The following is a 23,343-nucleotide window of genomic DNA, read 5'->3' as shown; positions in this document are numbered from 1 at the left end:
CAAACTGTAAAACATTATATAAATGCTAGCTGTTACTTTCATTATTATTCACTAATCTTACAAGTAAAGAAACAAAGTCCAGAAATCTGTCCAAGATCCAATTAAAACTGACAGAGAAGGGATAAACACAAAGGTTCCCAGACTCCTTGTTCAATATCTTTCCTTTACAATATGCTGTTTCAGCTTTCCAAAATGTAAAAAAAAAGTGTCTTCTGACTAATTGAACCAGGATCTAGTGTCTTAGAGCCTGACCTAGTTTCTTTCTCTGCCCTTGAGCCCTGTTTTCTGTTCTTTGAATACTTTGATACCAATCATGTGTTCTGTTTAATCTCAGCTGACTTAAGGCAGCTGCCTATCCACATATCTGCATCTGGCCTGTCCTTGAATAACCTTAGTGCCAATTGTCTGCCTAAGCCTATCTATTATTGGCTGTTTTCACTTATACGGTTTAAACAGATGTTGACTTATTGCATTGTAAAACATGCCTTGATTGTGGCCTAGACAGTGCTTCTATCTCCCAGGTAATTAGAGCTTGCTTTGACCAATCCATACAAGGAAGAGCTCATAGAAGATGCTAAGTATTTCTAGCCCAATTCACTGAATGTATCAAATGGAAATTACCCTTCCCATTGTAAAAACAAAAAATAAACAATTTTGAAAGATTTAAAGATTTCTGATCAACACATGATGATGAAAAAATGCTGCCCATTTCCTGACAGAGTGATAATACACTAAGTATGGAAAATTTCATGTACACATTCATACGTGTATGATATGAATATGAATGATAAGACCAATATGTGAAGTAGTTTTGTTTAATTATATCCATTTTAGACAAGGCTTTTCTTTTGCTTTTCTTTTTTTTTTCCAGTGGGGGAGTGGGAAAGGGAGGAAGGAAAAAAATAATGCTTGACAGCTAAAAAAAGAAAGAGTAAAAGTCAAATGAATGGGCAGAAAAAAATGGAAAAAAGATAATGCCCTACAGTGGTGATTTTTCTCAACTAGTGAAATGTTACCACAATAAAGCCATACAACAGCCCTGCTGCCAGTAGCCATAATGGAACATTATCTTTTCTTGAACATTGGGTCTGCCTGTCCTAAGTACATAACGTCTAAGAAAAATAGATCTCGATCTCTCTCTCTCCTCTCCTCTCCTCTCCTCTCCTCTCCTCTCCTCTCTTCTCCTCTTCTCTTTTTTTTCTCTCTCTCTCTCCTCTTCTCTCTCTCTCTCTCTCTCTCTCTCTCTCTCTCTCTCTCTCTCTCTCTCTCTCTCTCTCTCTCTCCCCTCTCTCTCTCTTTTTCTGTCTCTTAGTCTCTGTCTCAGATTCTGTCTTTCCCTCCTTCTCTTCTTCCCTCTCCCCCCCCATTTTTTTTTTTGTGTGTTGAAAGGCTGATTCATATTTTTACAGAGCTTATTTTCCTTGAAAAGGAAAAAGCTAGATGAGAATTATTCATAGCAAAATAGTGTGCTTTACCTAGTGTTCCTGGGTCCCTTCCCTTAAAATGTTTGTCTATTTGTATCCCCTTATAATCTGCATTATGTGTTCTTGAGAAATATTTTGAGCCAGTACTTGCTGAACATCGTGAGGTATTTGACATAGAGTAAGTAAAAAACTAGAAGTGTTGACTTTATTTCATAAAATCATTAATAGTTGCATTCTAGATGGTATATTCTGGACTCTTTCTTATTGGTGGATCCTACATGGGAATAGAGGATCAGGTCAGAGTTGTAAGACATCCAAACTATGGAAAGGGAATAGAAAAAAATAAATAGCTCTCGGTTTTTTAAAATTTTGCTTTGAGGGTAAACATGGGGGGTATCTAATTGATGCATTGGACAGAGTACCAGCCCTGCAGTCAAGAGGACCTGAGTTCAAATCTGGTCTGAGATATTTAACACTTCCTGGCTGTGTGACTCTGGGCAAGTCACTTAACCCCAATTGCCTCAGCAAAATAAAATAACAATAATTAAATAAATTAAACATAAGCCTGGAGAAGAGAGACTCAAGAAGAAAAGTATCAACTTTCAATCTCCATCTTCATGATAATTTAGCCCATGAAAAGAAAAGTGGGAGTAGGAAGTATGATGGTAAGGTGGTATCCAATGAGTCCTGGGGACAATAAGCTCCTACATGTTCCCACTTCATAAGGTTCTGAGCCCTTTTAATACATTCGGGCACCAGAAAGACAGAGATGGATACAGAGAAAAACAATGCAATACTTTATTTATAATTTGCTCAGGTAATGTAAGATTGAGAGCATTCAGACACAACTCAGTGTGGTCCTACTTCCACCGCCTTCACTCCTCAGAGAAGAATGGTGGGTTTTCTACCATCCTTTGTCTGGGACTGGGCCTCACCCATCATTACCACAATAAAGGAGATAGAAGTGTGCTAGATCACAGTTGCTTGTGGACAAGAATGGTGTTAATTAAGCAGAGAGAAAGATAGATCTCCTCCCTTCAGCACACATATATAATGCCATGTGATCTAATTAGCATCCAGTTAGAAAAACAGGGATAGGAACTGAATCTGTATTTTGATATATGGGAAACTGCTGAGTGTATGTCCACTACACATGCAAGTTGGTACATTTTCTTTAAATTATAGAACTGGAGTTTTTCTTAAAGAACTGAGAAGTTACCTAACTTGCCCAGAGTCACATAACAAGTAAATATATTGGGTGAGACTTGAATTGAGGTCTTCCTGGCTTGAAAGCAAACATTCTTTACTTCACAGCTGCCTCTTACAGTAATTAATTAATATATTATCAGCTCTCTCCTTCCTTTCACAAACTCCTAGGGGAAAAGAGAACAATATTCCTTGCTTCTATTTTCTCTTCTCCCATTGACTTCTCAATCTATCATAGTCAAGTCCCTAACCTGACAGTCAAATTGAAATAACTCCAAGGTTACTAAAGATGCTTTAGAAGCCAATGCAGGGATCTTTTCCTCAATTCATATAACTCTTGACCTTTCTGTAGTGTGAACCACCCCCCTGCACTCTACTGTTTCTTATCTCAACTTTTCTGGCATCACTCTCTCCCTAAAGCATTGGTAGAATGAACACAGTGCTAGATTTGAAGTCATATAATCTAGGTTCAAATCGCTACTATGTCATGTGATGCTGGGAAAATCAATCTCTTAGTTTCTTGAGGTCCATTTTCTCTATCAGTAAAATAATAGAGTTGACATTAAATTGATCAAAAAGTATTATGTAAGTTACTAATATCCCAAAGGGTTTGACCTAACAATGAAGTTCTTTCTGGATGTTAGACAGCTCAGTTAAGGGGCCCAAGAGGGAAACTGATGGAATAATCTTTCTTCTCTTCCCTTGAAAGCTAGTCATGTGAGGGCAGAACCAAGATGGCAGAGAGGACACATGCTTCTTTCTCGGCTTCCCTGATACCTCAAACTATTTATGAAATTCAGCCTCTGAATTAGTGCTGGATTGTCAGAACCCAACACAATACCAACAGAAGATAATGTTGAAGATCACCAGAAAAGGTCTGTTTTCTTATTGGGAGTGTAACACAATACCAACAGAAGATAATGTTGAAGGTCTGTTTTAGTCGAGCATGGGCACAGGAGGAAGCCAGGCCAGGCACAGGCACAGGCAGGCAGGCAAGTAGAGCATGGAAGCCAGCATATGCTGAGCAGAAGGAGGCAGTATGTAGTCTCCACAGGCAGAGAATCTGTGGGGAGGACTCTACTACAGTGTTGGCTACTCTGCCTTGGTTGGAAGCCAGTAGATCGGGAGAGAAGTTATAAAACTTCCAACATAAACACAAAAGGTAAAGATTTTATCCCAACGCATCAGAATCTCATGGGACCTGGCCACACCCATCCAGCACCAGAAGTGATTCAGCACAATCCCAGAACAGCAACTGCCGCTTCACTGCCACTTCCTGGTTCCAGATGAGGGAGCTTGGAAAGCCCCTATTGCTCCAAAGGCAGAGGCTAACTTTAAAAATAATGAGTAAAAAGTCAAACCGAGCTCTAGCTACAGATAGCTTCTATAGTGAAAGAAAACAGATTTCAAACCCTCAGGAGACTAAAAAGCAAATTATCTCTAGATGAAGCCTCAAAGGGTAATATAATCTGGTCCCCATCACACAAGGCTCTCCTAGAAGAAATTTAAAAGGATTTTACAAGAAAGCTAGAAGAAAAATGGGGAAAGTAAAGGAAAACTCTGCAAGAGTGTTTGGAAAAGGAATATAACTCATTAAGAGAAAGATTTATTAAAGTGGAAAAAGAAAATAACTCCTTGAAATGTGAAATGGTAAAGAACTCCCAGGAAAATAGAATTTGTGAATTAGAAAAAGAAAATAATTCCTTAAAAAAAACTGGTGAAATGGAAAAAATTCCACAGAAAAAACAACTCATTTAAAAACTAAATTAGACAAATACAAAAAGAAATAAAAATAAATAAATGAATGAATGAATGGAGAAAATAATTCATTAAAAATCAGAATTGAACAAATGGAAATGAATCTCTTGAGGAGACATCAAGGATCAGTCAAGCAAAACCTAATAATAATAATAATAAAAACAATAGAAAAAATGTTAAATATCTACTTGGGAAAACAAAAGATCTAAAAAAATAGATCTAAGAAAGATAATCTAAGGATTATTAGACTCCCTGAAAATCATGAGGAAAAAAATTTCAGGAAATCATCAAACAGAATTGCCCAGATGCCATAGAATCAGAAGGTAAAAGGTAAACTAGACATTAAAAGAATTCATCAAACACAACCTGAAAGAGACCCCAAAATTAAAATTCCAAGGAATATTACAGCTAAATTCCAGAACTATCAAATCAAGGAAATAATATTACAAGCAGCTCGAAAAAACAATTCAAATGCTGAGGAACCACAATAAGGATTACTCAGGATCTAGCAGTGTCCACATTAAAGGACTGAAGGGCCTGGAATCTGATATTCCAAAAGGCAAAGGAATTTGGAATGCAGCCAAGAATGAATTACCCAGCTAACCTGAGCATTTTCTTCCAGGGAAGAAGATGGACCTTCATTGAAACAGATAAATTCCATTTATTTCTGATGAAAAAAAAAAAAAAAACAGAGCTAAACAAAAAATTTGACCTCCAAATATAGGGCTCAAGAGAAGCATAAAAAGGTAAAAAGAACTTTTGAGAACTGTATTTCTTTTATGAGTATACATAGTACATGTATAATTTGATTTTACTATTATAATATAAAAAAGAAACTAGAGATGGAAAGGAGTTTATACCAGAAAAAGTACAGGTAAAAAGAGAAAAACTACATCTCACAAAGAGGCAAAGGAAACCTATTATATCTGACATTAAGAATGGAGGGGGATAAACATCGTGTGAATCTTATTCTCATCAGATTTGCCTCAAAGAGAAAATATTAGATATATTTGGTTTACAGAGAAACTTTTCCCACCTCTTTGAAAAGTGGGAGGGGAAAAGCAAAAAGGGAAAGGGTAGGCTAAATAGAAGGGAATACAGAAATAGAAGGGGAAAGGTTTAAGAAAGGGAGAGGAATTTATAATAAATCAAACCATTCTCCAATTGAAACTATTTATACACATATGAAAATATGCTCCAAATCATTATTAATTAGAGAAATGCAAATTAAGACAACTCTGAGATACCACTACACACCTGTCAGATTGGCTAGAGTGACAGGGAAAGACAATGCAGAATGTTGGAGGGGATGTGGGAAAACAGGGACACTGATACATTGTCGGTGGAATTGTGAACACATCCAGCCATTCTGGAGAGCAATTTGGAACTATGCTCAAAAAGTTATCAAACTGTGCATACCCTTTGATCCAGCAGTGTTTCTACTGGGCTTATACCCCAGAGAGATACTAAAGAAGGGAAAGGGACCTGTATGTGCCAAAATATTTGTGGCAGCCCTGTTTGTAGTGGCTAGAAGCTGGAAAATGAATGGATGCCCATCAATTGGAGAATGGTTGAGTAAATTGTGGTATATGAATGTTATGGAATATTATTATTATTCTGTAAGGAATGACCAGCAGGATGAATACAGAGAGGACTGGCGAGACTTATATGAACTGATGCTAAGTGAAATGAGTAGAACCAGGAGATCATTATATACCTCAACAACGATACTGTTTGAGGATGTATTCTGATGGAAGTGGATCTCTTCGATAAAGAGAGGTAATTCAGTTTCAATTGATCAAGGATGGACAGAAGCAGCTACACCCAAAGAAAGAACACTGGGAAATGAATATAAACTGCTTGCATTTTTGTTTTTCTTCCTGGATTATTTATACCTTTTGAATACAATTTTCCCTGTGCAACAAGAAAACTGTTTGGTTCTGCACACATATATTGTATCTAAGATATACTGTAACCTATTCAACATGTAAAGGACTGCTTGCCATCTGGGGGAGGGGGTAGAGGGAAGGAGGGGAAAAATAGGAATAGAAGTGAGTGCAAGGGATAATGCTGTAAAAAATTACCCTGGCATGGGTTCTGTCAATAAAAAGTTGTTAAATAAATAAATAAAAAAGAAAGGGAGAGGGACTTTAATGGTGTGGGAGGGATTCTAAAGAGGGAGAGCTGTGTGAGGCAAGTGGGCCCATAAGTTCAATACTGGGGAGGGGCTTAAGGGAGAATGGAAAGAGAAAAGCATAATCTTGGGATAATAAGAAGGCAGGAAATACAGAATTAGTAGTTTTAACCATAAATGTGAATGGGGTGAACTCTCCCATAAAGCGGAGGAGGATAGCAGACTGGATTAAAAAACAGAATCCTACAGTATGTTCTTTGTAGGAAACATATTTAAAGCAAGGGTGATACAAACAGAGTAAAGGTAAAAGGCTGGAGCAGAATCTACTATGCTTCAGGTGAAGTCAAAAAAGCAGAGGTGGTCATCATGATCTCAGATCAAGCAAAAGCAAAATTTGACTAATTAAAAGAGATAAGGAAGAAAACTATATTTTGCTAAAGGGTACCATAGATAATGAAGCAATATCAATACTAAACATATATGCACCAAGTTGTATAGCATCTAAATTCCTAAGGGAGAAGTTAAGAGAGTTGCAAGAAGAAATAGACAACAAAACTATAATAATAGAAGCTCTCAACCTTGCATTCTCAGAACTAGATAAATCAAATCACAAAATTGTAATGTCCAGGCTAATTTTCTGGAAGATCTCCAGGTAGGTCTTGGTCTTTAGGTGGAAAAATGATGAAGGCAGGAGGGCCACCACAAGGCTAGTCAAAGAGGGAGTCTGGAGTCTGGAATCTAAAGTGTTGAGTCTGCTCTGTGTCTGTGGCTGAGAGAGCCTACTGTGTCTGTGACTGTGATTCTTCTTCTGTGTCCATGTCTGAGAGAGACTCTCACTTTAATATCTTAGTATGATTATATCACTACAATAACTGAGCATGTGCTAACTGCCCATTACATCACCATCACATTAAATATATGTTAGGTTACTATTCTCTCACACTGCTTACCTGTTAACACCTTGCTGTCCTTGATTGAAGTATACCTTTTCAGCGTTGCAGCCCTCTACATAAAATAAATAAGAAAGAAGTTAAAGAGGTAAATAGAATACTAGAAAAAGTAGGTATGACAGATCTTTGGAGAAAATTGAAAAGAGACAGAAAGGAATACACTTTCTTCTCGGCAGTTCATGAAACCTATACAAAAATTGACCATATATTAGGACATAAAGACCTCAAATTCAAATGCAGAAAGACAGAAATAGTAAATGCATCCTTTTCAGATCATGATGCAATAAACACTGCATTCAATAAAAATAGACCAAAAGGTAAATGAAAACTAAAGTCTCATCCTAAAGAATGAATGGGTGAAACAGCAAATCATAGATACAATTAATAATTTCACCCAAGAGAATGACAATAATGAGATGGCATACTAAAATTTGTGGAATGCAGCCAAAGTGGTAATAAAGGGTAATTTTATATCTCTAGAGCCTTACTTGCATAAAATAGAGAAATAGAAGATCAATGAATTAGGCCTAAAAAAGCTAGGAAAATATCAAATTAAAAACCCCCATCAAACACTCAACTTTAAATTCTAAAATAAAAGGAGAGATTAATAAAATTGAAAGTAAAAAAAAAAAAAAAACTATTGAAATAATAAAACTTAAGAGTTGGTTTTACGAAAAAAAATAGATAAACATTTGGTAAATTTGATTAGAAAAAGAAAAGAGGAAAAGCAAATTGTTAGTCTTAAAAATGAAAAAGAAGAACTTTCCACTAATGAAGAGAAAATTAGAGCGATAATTAGGAGTTTCTTTGCCCAACTTTATGCCAATAAATTTGATAACCTAAGTAAAATGGATGAATACCTTCAAAAATAAAGGTTTCCCAGATTAACAGAGGACGAAGTAAATTGCTTAAACAGTCCAATTTTAGAAAAAGAAATAAACAAACTATTAGTCAACTCCCTAAGGAAAAAAATCCCCAGACCAGATGGATTTACATGTGAATTCTACCAAATATTTAAATAACAATTAAATCCAATGCTATATAAACTATTTGAAAAAATAGGGAATGAAGGGTTCCTACCAAATTCCTTTTATGACACAGAGATGATACCTACACCAGGTAGGATAAAAATAGGTAAAGTAAATTATAGACCAATCTCTTTAATGCACATTGATGCAAAAATCTTAATTAAAATATTAGCAAAAAGATTACAGAAAATCATCCGCAGGATAATACACCATTTCCAACCAGGATTGCAGAGCTGGTTCAATATTAGGAAAACTATTAACATAATTGTCTATATCAATAACCAAATTAACAAAAACCAAATGATCATCTCAATAATGCAGCAAAAGCATTTGATAAAATCCAACACCCATTCCTATTAAAAACACTAGAGAGTATAGGAATAAATGGACTTTTCCTCAAAATAGTCAGTAACATCTATTTAAAACTATCAGTAAGCATCATATGTAATGGTGATAAACTGGAACCATTCCCAGTAAAATCAGGAGTGAAACAAGGTTGCCCATTATCACCATTACTATTCAATATTGTATTAGAAATGCTAGCTTCAGCAATGAGAGATAAAAAGAGATTAAAGGAATTAAAGTAGATAATGAGGAAACCAAATTATCACTTTTTACAGATGGTATGTTATACTTAGAGAATCCTAGAGAAACAACTAAAAAACTATTAGAAATAATGCACAATTTTAGCAAAGTGGCAGGATACAAAACAACTATATATAAATCATCAGCATTTTTATATATCACTAACCTAATTCAACAGGAAGAGATATAAAGAAAAATCCCATTTAAAATAACTATTGATAGTATAAAATAATCTGAATCTCTCTGCCAAAGGAAAGTCAGGAACTATGTGAGTAAAACCACAAAACACTTTCCACACAAATAAAGTCAGATCTAAGCAATTAAAAAAAATATCAAGTGCTCTTGGATAGGTCAAGCGAATATAATAAAGTTTACAATACTACTTAAACTAATCTATTTATTTAGTGATATACCAATCAAACTTCCAAGAAACTACTTTACTGACTTAGAAAAAATAACAATCTGGAATAACAAAAGATCAAGAATTTCAAGGGAATTAATGAAAAAAAAAAAAAAAAAGCAAATGAAGGTGGCCTAGCTGTCCCAGATCTACAACTATGTTATAAAGCAGCAGTTATTAAAAACATTTTGTATTGGGTAAGAAATAGACTAGTTGATCAGTGAAATAAGTTAGATTCACAGGACAAAATAGTCAATAACTATAGCAATCCGGTGTTTGACAATCCCAAAGACCCCAGATTTTGGCATAAGAATTCCCTATTGGACAAAAACTTCTGGGAAAATTGGAAACTAGTATGGCAGAAACTAGTTATTGACCCACACTTAGCACACTTAACACGTTTACACCAAGATAAGTTCAAAATGGGTTCATGATCTAGACATAATGAAATTATAAATGCATTAAAAGAACATAGGATAGTTTACTTCTCAGATCTGTGGAGGAGGAAGGAATTTGTGGCCAAAGAAGAACTAGGGATCATTATTAATCACAAAATAGAAAATTTTGATTATATTAAGTTAAAAAATTTTTGTACAAACAAAACTAATAGAGACAAGTTTGGAAGAGAAGCAATAAACTGGGAAAACATGTTTATAGTCAAAGGTTCTGATAAAGGCCTCATTTCCAAAATATATAGAGAATTGACTCAATTTTATAAGAAATCAAGCCATTCTCCAATTGATAAATGATCAAAGGATATGAACAGATAGTTTTCAGATGAAGAAATTAAAACTATTTGTAGTCATATGAAAATGTGCTCCAAATCATTATTGATCAGAGAAATGCAAATTAAAAAACTTTGAGATATCAGTACACACCTGTCAGATTGGCTAGAACAACAGGGAAAGATAACGTGGAATGGTGGAGGGGATGTGGGAAAACTGATATATTGTTGGTGGAATTATGAGTAAATCCAGCCATTCTGGAGAGTAATTTGGAACTCTGCTCAAAAAGTTATCAAACTGTGCATACTCTTTGATCCAGTAGTTTTTCTACTGAAATTATATCCCAAAAAGATTTTAAAGAAGGGAAAGGGACCTGTATATGCAAGAGTATTTGTGGCAGCCCTCTTTGTGGTGGCCAGAAACTGGAAACTGAGTAGATGCCCATCAATTGGAGAATGGCTGAATAAATTGTTGTACATGAATGCTATGAAATATTATTGTTCTGTTAGAAATGACCCCTAGGATGATTTCAGAGAGTCCTGAAGAGACTTACATGAACTGATGCTAAGTGAAATGAGCAGACCCAGGATATCATTATACACTTCAACAACAATATTATATGATGATCAATTCTAATGGACATGGCTCTTTTCAACAATGAGATGATTCAAACTAGTTCCAATTGTTCAGTAATGAAGAGAATCAGCTACACCCAGAGAGATAAACTATGGGAAATGAGTGTGGACCACAACATGGCATTTCCATCCTTTCTGTTATTGTTCACTTGCATTTTTGTTTTCCTTCTCAGGTTCTTTTTTAACCTTCTTTCTAGATCTGATTTCTCTTGTGCAGCAACTTACCTATACAAATATGTATACATATATTGGATTTAACATATACTTTGACATATTTAATATGTAGTGAACTACCTGCCATCTATGTTAGGGTGTGGAGAAGGAGGGGAAAAGTGGAAACAGAAGATTTTGCAAGGGTCAATGTTGAAAAATTATCCAAGCATTTTTTTTTGTAAATAAAAAGATATAATAATTAATAAAAAGTGAAAGCTGGTCACATGAGGTCAGGAGATTTGTGAATGATAGAAAGACATCTCTCTCCCTCCTCGTCAGAGAGGTCAAGGAGGAGACAAGTAATCAGTGGAATTCTCCCTACCTATGTATTCAATTATCATCTCTATTCAAATGATTCTTAGACTTATATAGCCCTTATCTATCTCCTCACATCTAGTCTCATATCTCTAGCTAAATAGACATCTTGATGTCCAAAACTGCACTCATTATCCCCAAACTTCCTCTCTGTCCTACTACTGTTTAAAATGAAATCATCCTTCCAATCACTTGGTTTCATAACCTCAAATTATCATCCTTGATTACTTATTCTCACTTATCCTTCACTTCTAACCTATTGCCAAATTTCATCATTCCTACCTTCAAATTTACATAATGTCCTTTCCTTTCCTTTGACATAACTACCACCCTGGCACAGACTTTCATATCCTCATGTTATCATTATTTCAAGAGCCTTCTGGTTGACCTCTCTACCTTAAGTTTCTCCCCCCTCCAGTCCATCCATTCAGCAGTGAAATGAATTTTACTTAAGCAAAAATACAACCACGACACATACCCTCCCCGTGGCTTCAGAATTAAATATAAAACCCTTTGATTTTTAAAACCTATTCTGAGCCTTCCTCCTTCCCCTGGTTCTTTTTGAACCAGTAACATTTGCCTTCTTGCAGGTTCATGTACTCAATAGTCTGTTTCCAGTTCTGGGCCATTTCACTGACTATCTCCCAGATGTGGAATGCTGTTCCTCTTGAACTCAATCTTTTTGCTTTCTTCAAGACTCAACTTAGATCCCACTTTCTAAAAAAGTCCTCTCCCCACACATATTGTTGATATCTTCTCTCTAAGATTACCATATATACACACACACACACACAACACACACACACACACACATATATATATATATATACACACACATATGTATGTATATAATTATACACACATATCTATATCTATATATCTTGTATATATATAGTTGCATGCTTAAAAAATTCAACCTAAAATTAATGGTGATTATAAGCACTTGTTTTAAATTCATGATTACCAAAGGTAATGATTCTTTTTTATTAAAGCGTTTTATTTTCAAAACATATGCATGGACAATTTTTCAACATTGACATTTGCAAAATCTTGTATTTTAATCCCCCCCTTTGCCTCATCCTTCCCCCCAGATGGCAAGTAATCCAATATATGTTAAACATGATTTAAAAAATGTTAAATTCAATATATGCATATATAGTCATACAATTATCTTGCTGCACAAGAAAAATCAGGTCAAAAAGGAAAAATGAGAAAGAAAATAAAATGCAAGCAAACAACAACAAAAAAAGAGTGAAAATAATGTGTTGTGATACACACTCAGTTCTCACAGTCTTCTCTCTGGATACAGATAGCTCTCTTCATCCCAAGATCATTGGAACTGGCTTGAATCATCTCATTGTTGAAAAAAGCCACATCCATCAGAATTGATCATCATACAATCTTGTTGGTGCTATTTACAATGATCTCTCAGTTCTGCTCATTTCACTAAGCAGTTCATGTAGGTCTCTCCAACTCTCTCTGAAATCGTTGTGCTGATTATTTCTTATAGAACAATAATATTCATAATATTCATATACTGTAAGTTATTCAGCCATTCTCCAACAGATGGACATCCACTCAGTTTCAAGTTTCTTGCCAGTACAAAAAGGGCTGTTACAAACATTTTTGTACATATGGGTCAAAGGTAATGACTCTTAAGTCCATTTTGCTTCAACTTTACCAAAAGTAACAACTTTTTCTTCTCAGTTCATTTGCCACTTTTTACACAAAGCCCTATTTGCTAATGATCTCTCCCTTTCTCATACTATATTACAAAAGTTTACCTTTCTACAAGTTGAATTGGTACATCCTTGTTGATCTTCAAATTTGCTCATTTGTGAAGTGAGCAGAGTGCATATGTTAACCTCCTAGGTTCTTTTCAGGTTTAAATCTATGATTTTGTCACAATAAACTATTTTTTTGTTTTTGTTTTTATTCTCAAATCTGTTTGAAATATGTTCAAAGAGCACTGATGCTAATCCTTTGTTTTTGAAGAAGACCAATAATATCATGGAGTGATATCTGTATCTCTGCATAAATTGGATTTAAGTGATCCAGAGTTGCACAAAGTCATCAAGTACTCTTTTTCAAAGTCAATGAAATTTAGTGGCAAGACAACAGTCAGAATGATTAGCAATGTCCCTGGATGCAGTAGATGGTCAAAGATGACCTTTGTGTTTTTTATTTCTAACCAAACTCTACATATTCTACATTGCCTGTTTCAGCTGCTTTCATAGTTATTGGAATAAATTATTCTCACGTACCCATTCTGCCAGGAAAATCTTTACATGCTTGGGGTAGATATTCCCCTTCCTTGATTGATAGGTTTGAAATCTATCCATTATCCTCAATCTGGTTTAGCTTGTCTGCTAAGACCGTTTTGTTACGAGTGTGACCATTGTTCATGCTTTCTGAAACTATATGTGAGAGTTGGGCTAACCAGAGGTAAATGAGCTACTCCAAAAATAGTTTGACAAGTCCTCATGCCAGTCCTTCATTAATACTGAAAGCAACCAACAATCTGTCGTATTGCAACATCCAATGTTAACCCCAAAGAACCAATGATGAAATGGACATTCTTCTTTGAAGAAATGTAGGGTGACTATGGATTTGAAATAGTGCATGTACTCTTAGACATAATTGCTGTTTTAGCTGCTTTTCCTTTCTTTCCTTTGTTATAATGAAGGATCCAATTGTGTATATGTGGGCATGCTTGGGGGGGGAAAGGGGAGAAACATAAAGAACTAGTATATACTGAAGTCTGTGATATTAATTAAAAGGTAGCAACAAAACTTTTTTTTTTTTTATTAAAAAGGTACAGTAACAACATAAGGCATTGTTTTGACAGGTTTTTCATTCTAACCAGATACCTTGCTGTGCAACAAACATCTGAGTTCAGCAACATATTGGTTATTGCTTTACCAAGGTGCCATTTCCTTGCCAAATAGTGTACTCCATAAGTCGTTGATTTCTTATTAAAGGATGCATCATTGAAGAGGGGAGGTATACAGCCCTCCTCTTACAGAAATAGCACTGATTAGGTGCTGCTGTTTGGCTTAATGATCTTTCCAAATTAAGTGTTGTAATGTCTAGTACACTGGAGTGTAATGCATTGCTCTTTAAATACCAAGGGAACCCACAAGCTGGAGTCCAATGATTGACTATAGTAATAATGTGCAGTTTTCTAATCTTCTGCCAATTGTAACATGTAGGGTTTTGTAGTTAACAGCTCTCCTTATGATCTTGCAGAGGAAGGTTTCTAGCTTAAGCACTTCAGAAGAGTACATTTCAATTTTACACTGTAATAGCTTTGGGATTTAAGTTTTCTTGCTTTCCCATGAGAATGGAATACATTTGCGAAGTATACTATATTAATTAAGACACTTCCTTCATCAACTCATGTTTATCAAAATGACTTTATAGCTAAGGCATCATTCTACGTCCCTTTATTTTTTATCTTAACCAAACTTCCTCAGATTCTGATGAAGAATACAACAATGTTTACAAATGGGGAAACAGTGCTTCAGAAACAGAACTGAATCAGATGACTTCCCCTGAGGCAGTTTTCAAGATGTGAGGCCGTTTGACAGGACTTCCAAGAGCAGCCACTTCAATTGACTTATTCTGTTCTAGCTAGTATTCAAAACAAAGTGTCAATGGAACTCCAAGATTCATGGGTAAAGGTTAAAATATAAGCTTCTTCTTTAGCTTCTTAAAAGAAAGACCTGTTCTATTTTTGTATCTTGCCAGTGTCTTAAAAAACCCTATCATATATTAGGTTTATACTACTTAATAATTTATTGATTAAGGAAAGAATAGTTACTGGGCAAAATTTTAGCATGGAGGGAGTTGAATTTAGAAAGGTAACATCTGACGAATTTCAGAAGGATGGTCACTTGTATACCTCATTTTGCCCAAGATTTTTTTTTGGATTTTTGGATTTTGCTTGGATTTTTTTTTTTCATTAAATTGCTATCACTTATTTTCTCGGTACCAATGTTTGGAGGTAGGGTCTGTCAAACTGACTTCTATTCAATAACCTCCACTGGGCTACACGTACATATACAATTCTTTCCTCTGGAATTGTTCTCTGGTTCTTGAGGCTGTAATTTGGCAGGATATAATAAATCAAGTCTCCTAACAATTCTGAGATTTGAACACTTTATACTCATTACTATGTCCTCTTCTTGGATCATCCGAATATTATTTGAGTCCAATATATGTAAAATGAAAATATATTAAAGGACACACACTCCATTTCTATCTATAGTTTAAGGTGGGCAGTGAGGACTCAAAGGTTAAAATTTGAGGACAAGATAAGTTAATTGTTTCAAAGACTTATGGAATATGGGGGAATCATTAGAAGTGAGAAGGGTGGTTCAGGCCAGTATAGATGATCATGAGATTCCTTCTTGTTTAGTAATAGTATCCCTGAAATGTAGTTTTGACAAATGTGACTCTGACATCTCCTTCCAGGATGTATATTTTCTGCATTAATCAAATTGGATGAAAGCTATATAAGGGGCAAAAGGAAATATGGAAGATAGCAGTCCTATCAAAGGATAGCCCTCATCTTACTATTTTTGGCATTAGTCTGCACAATAAAATTGAATACATAAAGAGCTAAATATAGCAAAATGGGTCAAAGAAGATTCAGTTCTTCAATTACCTGTTGCATTCAAATAAGGAAGAAATAATTATTGTAGTAATCATTAGGGTGGAAATGGGGAGACAAAGAGAAACAGGGACAGAGAAATAGAGAGACAAAGATAAAGTGAGACAGAGAGAGCACTTATTTTTCCACCTAGATTTACTGGCCCATAAATGCATGATCCTGCTATTGCTTCTGTTGTTGAATTTATAAGGGTTCTTCTATAAGTTATATGCATTCAATATTAAATTTTTTGGAAAAAAATGTTTCTAGAAACTGCTTTAAGTTTGAGCTGGCTTCTCAAGAAATCAAGGTGAATATGAGGGCAAGGAGGTGAAAAGGGAGAGTGTTCTTTAGTTTTGTATAAGAAAACTCTACATATCTTTCTCTGTTTTCACAAAAAATATTCCTTTGTAAAAGCTAATTGATGCTAATTGGTTAAATGAAATAGAGCAATAATCACTGGTCATTCAGCTAAATGAAAAAGACACTAACTGTAATTGACAATTACTCTTGGAGAGAAAACAAAAGTTAAGCTCACACTAATGGCTTAAGGGAAATAAATCTTATATGCTTAATGGGTACTCTGGAAACATGATGGGGAGAATATAGTTTCACTGTGGAAATTCAGTTTGTGTGAGTGAGAGTAAGTATAAAGACTCTTAGGACTTATAAAGAACTACCTATGCAACAGGCTTTATCAATAGCCTTCTGTTTTAGAGTATTATTGCAGCCATTGTATGTATTTCTTTCCTGTGTCTGGATTTTTTCTTGTACAACAAGAGAACTATACAAATATGTACACATATATTGTATTTAAGATATACTTTAACACATTTAACATGTATGAGTGGAGGGAAGGAAGGGAAAAGTTGGAACAGAAGTGATTGCAAGGGACAATGTTGAAAAATTACCCATTTATGTGTTCTATCAATAAAAAGTTATAATTAAAAAATGATAAAATAAAATCTAAGCAACTCTGGAAAAATAACAATTATTCATGGTTGCTCATATAATAAAATATAATAAAAATTACAATTCTACCTAAATTAATTTGCTTAAGCCATAGCAAACTACCAAAAATTTATTGTATAGCTAGAAAAAAATTAAAACAAAATTCATCTGGAATAACAAAAGGTCAAGAATATCAAGGGAATTAATGGAGAAAAAATGTGAAGGAATGTTGCCTACTTATACCAGATCTCAAATTATATTATAAAGTAGCAATTACCAAAACTAGCTGGTACTGGCTAAGCAATAGTGTGATGGTTCAGTGGAATAGATGAGATAAACCCACACAGTAGAAAATGACCATAACAATTTAAAATTTTTACAACTGAATGTTAAAAATTAATTGAAATTGAAAAAAAGATTATTAGGGAAAATTGAAAATCTGCCAACTTTGATTAGTCCATTCATTACTGAAAGGATCTTCACCATGTAAATATCATATAATTTTCATTGTTTAGGTACTTTATACTAAGCACAAGCACTAGACACTAGTCACTGGGAATATAAGTTAGTTGGTTGTCCTTCATTATGGAAAAGGACCAAAATGCTATCACTCTCTAGCAGTTATAGCACAATGTGCAGTGGCTGATCAGATCAATATGAACTCAGAAGCCACCACAACAGATCAGTACAATAGAGTCCATATAGACTTCCAGAGTTGAAATGACTCTAAATTTGTGCCTCCCAGTTTTCTTTTGAGTACTAGAATTCTGTTTTGCTTATATAACAAAGTACATTCTTTGATGCAGATAATTCATGTTGCAGCATCCTTTACCAACATCTCCCATGTCACATGATTAATACTAAAGTTCTATAGAGACTCGAGAGTGTTCTTGGATCATTTCTTCTGACCTCCATTTTGGCCCTACTTTGAATGAGTTCTCTGTAAAATAGTCTTTTAGGTAGACATAGATTGCCATTTAGATGTGGCTAACTCATTGGCATTATACTCTCTGCATTAGAGTTTGAAACCTTGGCAATTTAGCTCACAAAAAGACCCATTGTTTTTGGTCTATAAATAGCCTTCAGAGCCTCATAAAAAGTGCTTTGAGCTGTTATTATCACTGTAAAGCTGAATTTCATCTGTTTTCTTATTGAGCAAAGAATCCTGCATCTCTGTAAGCTTCACTTGCATGTTTACTTTTGATGAATTTGAACAATACTCTCTAAGAGACAGATTGAACTACCCTCCTGGTAAACCTGTGGAGTTCTTATTTTATCACTTAATTTAACAATGTGATGGTCAAGAGGCATAATTTATGGTAATTAGTGATTTTATCAATAATGTTAACATTTTTTAAAAAAAGAATGTCTGTGGCACTCTTGAATGCCAAAGACAATTATGACAGTGGGCTCACTGCTTATCTACCTTTGAAAGAGGACTGTTCCGGAGAGTGGCAATCAAATCTGATTGATTAACAATTAATAAGAAAATGGATATTACAATGAGGGGCTGTATCTAATCTAATGAACCTTGATTATGTCATTTTCTCCTAAATTACCAGCATCCTTAGGAAATCTACTCAAAAAATTTATCTTCCACCCAACCCTAAGCAGAAAGGGAGTTTCACCTTATATTAGAAATTTAATCTAGTTGGTGGAGTAGTAATCATCTAAATGAGGAAAATGTTAATCCTATCTTCTATCAACTCTGTCTTAGAGAAATTGGATAAGAAAATAGGACAGGGAAAAAGTCTTGCGTCTCTCTAATGTTAATAATTGGTTATTAATATGAGAGAACTAATCATTTTTCTTAGCAACTTTTAAATTTCTCCATCATTTTCATCAAACCAATATGGTGTTTGCAAGTATTCTGGCCTGGATGAGTAAATGAAGCACTGTACATCAAATCATCAAACTATTTCCACTTCATTTCTGCCCTACTATTGCCAACTGTAGGTTGGCTCAGCTTTCCCTTCAATTTAACAACAAATTGTTCCTGCTTAGAGAAGAACTCTAATCTGTTGACATTGAGTTTTCTTTTACTCATTTTGATTTGTGACTGCTACTTTTGTTGAATATGAATATTTAGCTTGAAAAGGATGTCTACAATTATTCTAGCATTTTTTACCACACAGTTTTCCTCATTCTCACATCTTTACTGTCTCTTCTTCTTATAGTGACATAGTCTGCAAGGATACATATATGAAGTTTTTTTGGATTAGGTAAATAGAAGACAGTGATGATGAGAAAATCATGAGATGCACTAATCTTTAATTGTAAGCAATCATTACTATTGCTGTTTTCAACTTCATTCCTTTCAAGGACTCCCTGACATATCTGGTAATCTGTGCTACTCTTGCATTAAAGTCACCCAAAATTCTAAGTTTATTTTCTTTCATCACATTTGTGATGATGATCTCTAGTTTTTCATAAAATTTTTCTTTGACTCCATCAAGATTCATCATGGTGGTGTAATGCCAGAGAAACTGAGCAAGATAGCAATTAGAGAGTATTTAATAATTTATTTAAATGGGAGAGATTTACTGGGACCAAATGGATCCATGTTTGGTCCCAAGGCTGAATAAGACTATTGTTTCCAAGAATCTAGTAGTGAATGTCAGATACAAGAATCTTTTATAGGGTAACAAGTACAATGACAAAATGGGGGGAGGTATCTAGGATGACATAATGGGAGGTACTAGAGAGGCTTCTGATATTCTAATGATGTCTAAAATGGATAAAGACCTTTATCCCATCAAACATTAAGAGGGAATGATTATAGCCTAAGGTTTAACATATAAGACCTTTATCCTATCAAACATTAAGAGGGAATGGATATAACCTGAGGCAGAGTAACTGAATAGGACAATTAGAGAAACTGGGTCAGGGCATTAAAAGAGAACTGTGGCACAACAGTGTGAACATACACACTGATGATGGGGCATGGTGCTTTCTTGCAAGTGCCAGCCTCATTGTCATGCACTCCCTTTGGCAGGCAGACAAACTTCTTTGGATTAGTTTATTTTTATTAATTTGATATTTTATTTTCCCCCAATTGCATGTGAGAACAATTTTAACACTATCCCCCCAAAATTTGAATTCCAAGTTCTTTCTCTTTCTCTTTCCTCCCCATTGAGAAAGCAAGCAATTTCACATATATTATACATGTGTATTCATGCAAAACACAATAATGATGTGAAAGAAAACTGAGACAAAAAAACAAAATGCCAAAAAATAAAGTAAAGAAAAAGTATCTTTAATCTGTATTCAGGCCCCACCAGTTCTTTCTCTGGAGATGGTTAATTTCTTTCATCATAAGTCATTTGGAATTTTCTTGGATCATTGTATTGTTGAGATTAATTTTATTCACAGCAGGTCATGATAGAATACTGCTATTACTATGTAAAATGTTCTTTAATTCTGCTCATTTCTCTTTGCATTAGTTCATATAAGAACTAATATAAGCCTTTTCAGGTTTTTGTGAGAGCATCCTGCTTGCTATTTCTTACAGCATAATAATATTCCATCACAATCATATACAATTTGTTCAGCTACTCTCCAATTGAGAAGCATTCCCTCAATTTCTAATTTTGTGACCACTAAAACAGTTGATGTAAATATTTTCGTGTATATCTTTGTTTTTGTTTTACTCTTTGAGATTCAAATTTAGTAATGATATTTCTGAGTCAAACAATATGCAGGGTTTTATAACCCTTTGGATATGGTTCCAATTTACTCTCCAGAATGGTTGCTGAATCAGTCTTTAACTTCACCAAAAGTGTCTTAATGTTGTGCCACAGTTCCCTTTTGATGTCCTGACCTAGTTTCCCCATTGTCCTATTTAATTATTCTGCCTCAGGTTATAACCTTTCTCTCTTAATATTTGATGAGATAAAGGTCTACCTCAGTTGCTCTGCCCCAAAACCTCAGGCTATAATCATTCCCTCTTAAATGGTTGATGAGATAAAGGTTTTATATCTTTAGGTTATAGACATTCCTTCTTAATGTTTCACAGGATAAAGGTTTATCCATGTTAGATGTCATTAGAATATCAGTAACCTTCCTCCATTGTGTCATTCTAGGGACCTCCCCCCAATTAGGTTATCCCTACCCAGATACCTCCCCCATTATGTCATTGTCCTTATTATTCTATAAAAAGCTTGCCCTCTGATACTTAAGTGCTGGACTCTTTGAGATGAGAGTCTCATCCAGCCCTAGGACCAAACATGGATCCATTGGCCCCAGTATCTCTCTCTATTTACTAAACTATTAAATTGTTCTCTAATCTCTGTCTTGCTCAATTTCTCTGGGATTACATTTTGGAGGCTCCTCATCGAGATAATTAGAAAATGAACAGGATTAGAGATAAGAGACTTTTGCTTATCTCTGGGTGGCTGTGGATCTGAATTCTTGGCCTATAGAGGCCGGCGTGTGTTCTTCTCCTCCCCCCACCCCCCCTCCTCCCCTGGATTTTTCCCAGAGCCTCCAGGAAAGAGAGCAGTTTCCAGCCACAACAGCCTGATGGTAGACAATCCCATTTCAACCACAGGAGATTGTCTGTCTGGGTACCTTTTGGGGTACCATCTGGTTGTCTTAAGAACTGTTTTGTTTGGTATGCTAGAATTACAAAATGCTGATGGGCATAGATTCTCCGAGTAGGGTATTCTGGACACAGGGGACCCTACCTGGGTGTCTCCTAAGACACATCTGGTGTGCCAGTTAGCACAACTCCGGGCATTCCAGAGTATAAATCTGGGTGACTTTTAAAGACATCATTTGGCTTAGCCTTGATTAAGTGTCTAACTAGACACAGTTGTCACTATTGGGATGTCCTTTTTAAGGTACCATTTGGCTTGATTCTTGATTGGTGTCTAACTGGATGCAGTTGTCACTATTGGGGTGTTCTTTTTGAGGCACCATTTGCCTTTAATGTTAGTGTCCTACTGAATGTTGTAATTGTGCAGTCTAAGTGTGATCAGTGTTCTGTATGTCTTGTATGTTATTGCCTGTTTTGTGGCTTAAGGTTTGGATTATGGGAGGGATGACTGGAGCAGACAACTTCCCTTAGGGCTTTTATTTCCAGATAGTCCCTGGTCTGTGTTAAATATTAAGTGGCTGCTAGACAGTCTAGTTGTGTTTTGTGTTCTGTGTAATTTGTTTGTCTGTTTTGTTAATTTAAGAGCTCTGTTAAATTTAAAAATAATGATCAAATTTGGGGATTGGTTATTTCAATACTGAACCCCACTGGAGAAAACATTTGATTAGGAATTTTAAGATAATTCTAAATTTGGGAAATGAATTTTACTGTTGCCTATGCAGGCTAGAATTGCTTAACTTTAAGATCTTAAAGAACAATAGCTTGTTAAAGAAGTTCTATTAACTTGCTTGAAAGGGGTCATGTGCCTCTAATCAGGTAAAGTACATAACAAAAAGGATCTGACTTCTGAAAGCTTCAACTCTGGCCAAGTTGGAGCTTAGGAGGAGTCCACTGGAAATAATGGCCACATGGGGCCAGAAGGAGAGAAAGAAACTATGTTGTTTCATTACTTGAAATGAGATAGGAAAAGCAGTAATTTATATTGGGAATTTAAAGCTGCTTGTTACCTATATTATAACATTATAAATTATGATTTAAATCCAGCTGTCCTGGACATGTGGGTTTTATGGAATTCTGCCGCCCCCCCCATTTCTTTGGAGGTGGAGTTGGGGGAAGGGCAGTCACATAGAATCCTCTCCTCCCCCCTCCCTCTAAACTGTTCCACACATTTTTTATCAAGTTGTAGCTACCTGGTTCTTCGCTAAAAGCATAAAAAGTTTTTGGTAAATATATGTTTAGGATTTGTTATTGGAGGTAAAATTTCTTGGGTTTGTAGTTAATATGACACTGCATTTTTTTCCTCCTGTAACTGATTTCTATAATCAGAACAATGGTCAATAAGAAATTGTTAACTAAATTATGTCATACCTTGCTGTTTCCAATCTGGTTATCTGTAATCATTATATCCTAAATACTTGAGCAAATAAGTATTTAGTCTGGTCATCTATTGGTTACTAGATATTGTGTCTGGATATTCAAGTTTTTTAAAGGTTTATTACTAATGAGAGACCACATCTTTGTAGCAGTCCTTGTGGACCAGTCTTTGTATCTCAGACTGTTCTAAGTTTTCTTTGTTATATTTGTTTTTATTTCTATATTTGGTCAAATTACAGCTATATTGACTTGCTTCTGGACCCACATCAAGCTTTGATTGCCAGCACACCACATTACATACACCCATCCCTCTCCCTGGACTGAGCATCTTCTGCCCATTTTCAGCAGGAAGCAGCTTTTGAGAACCATTGCCCCTTTTCCTGATGTAATTTGG

This window comes from Antechinus flavipes, chromosome 2, assembly GCF_016432865.1.
Source record: "Antechinus flavipes isolate AdamAnt ecotype Samford, QLD, Australia chromosome 2, AdamAnt_v2, whole genome shotgun sequence".
Lineage (NCBI taxonomy): Eukaryota > Metazoa > Chordata > Mammalia > Dasyuromorphia > Dasyuridae > Antechinus > Antechinus flavipes.
Note: the sequence above shows the minus strand (reverse complement) of the source record.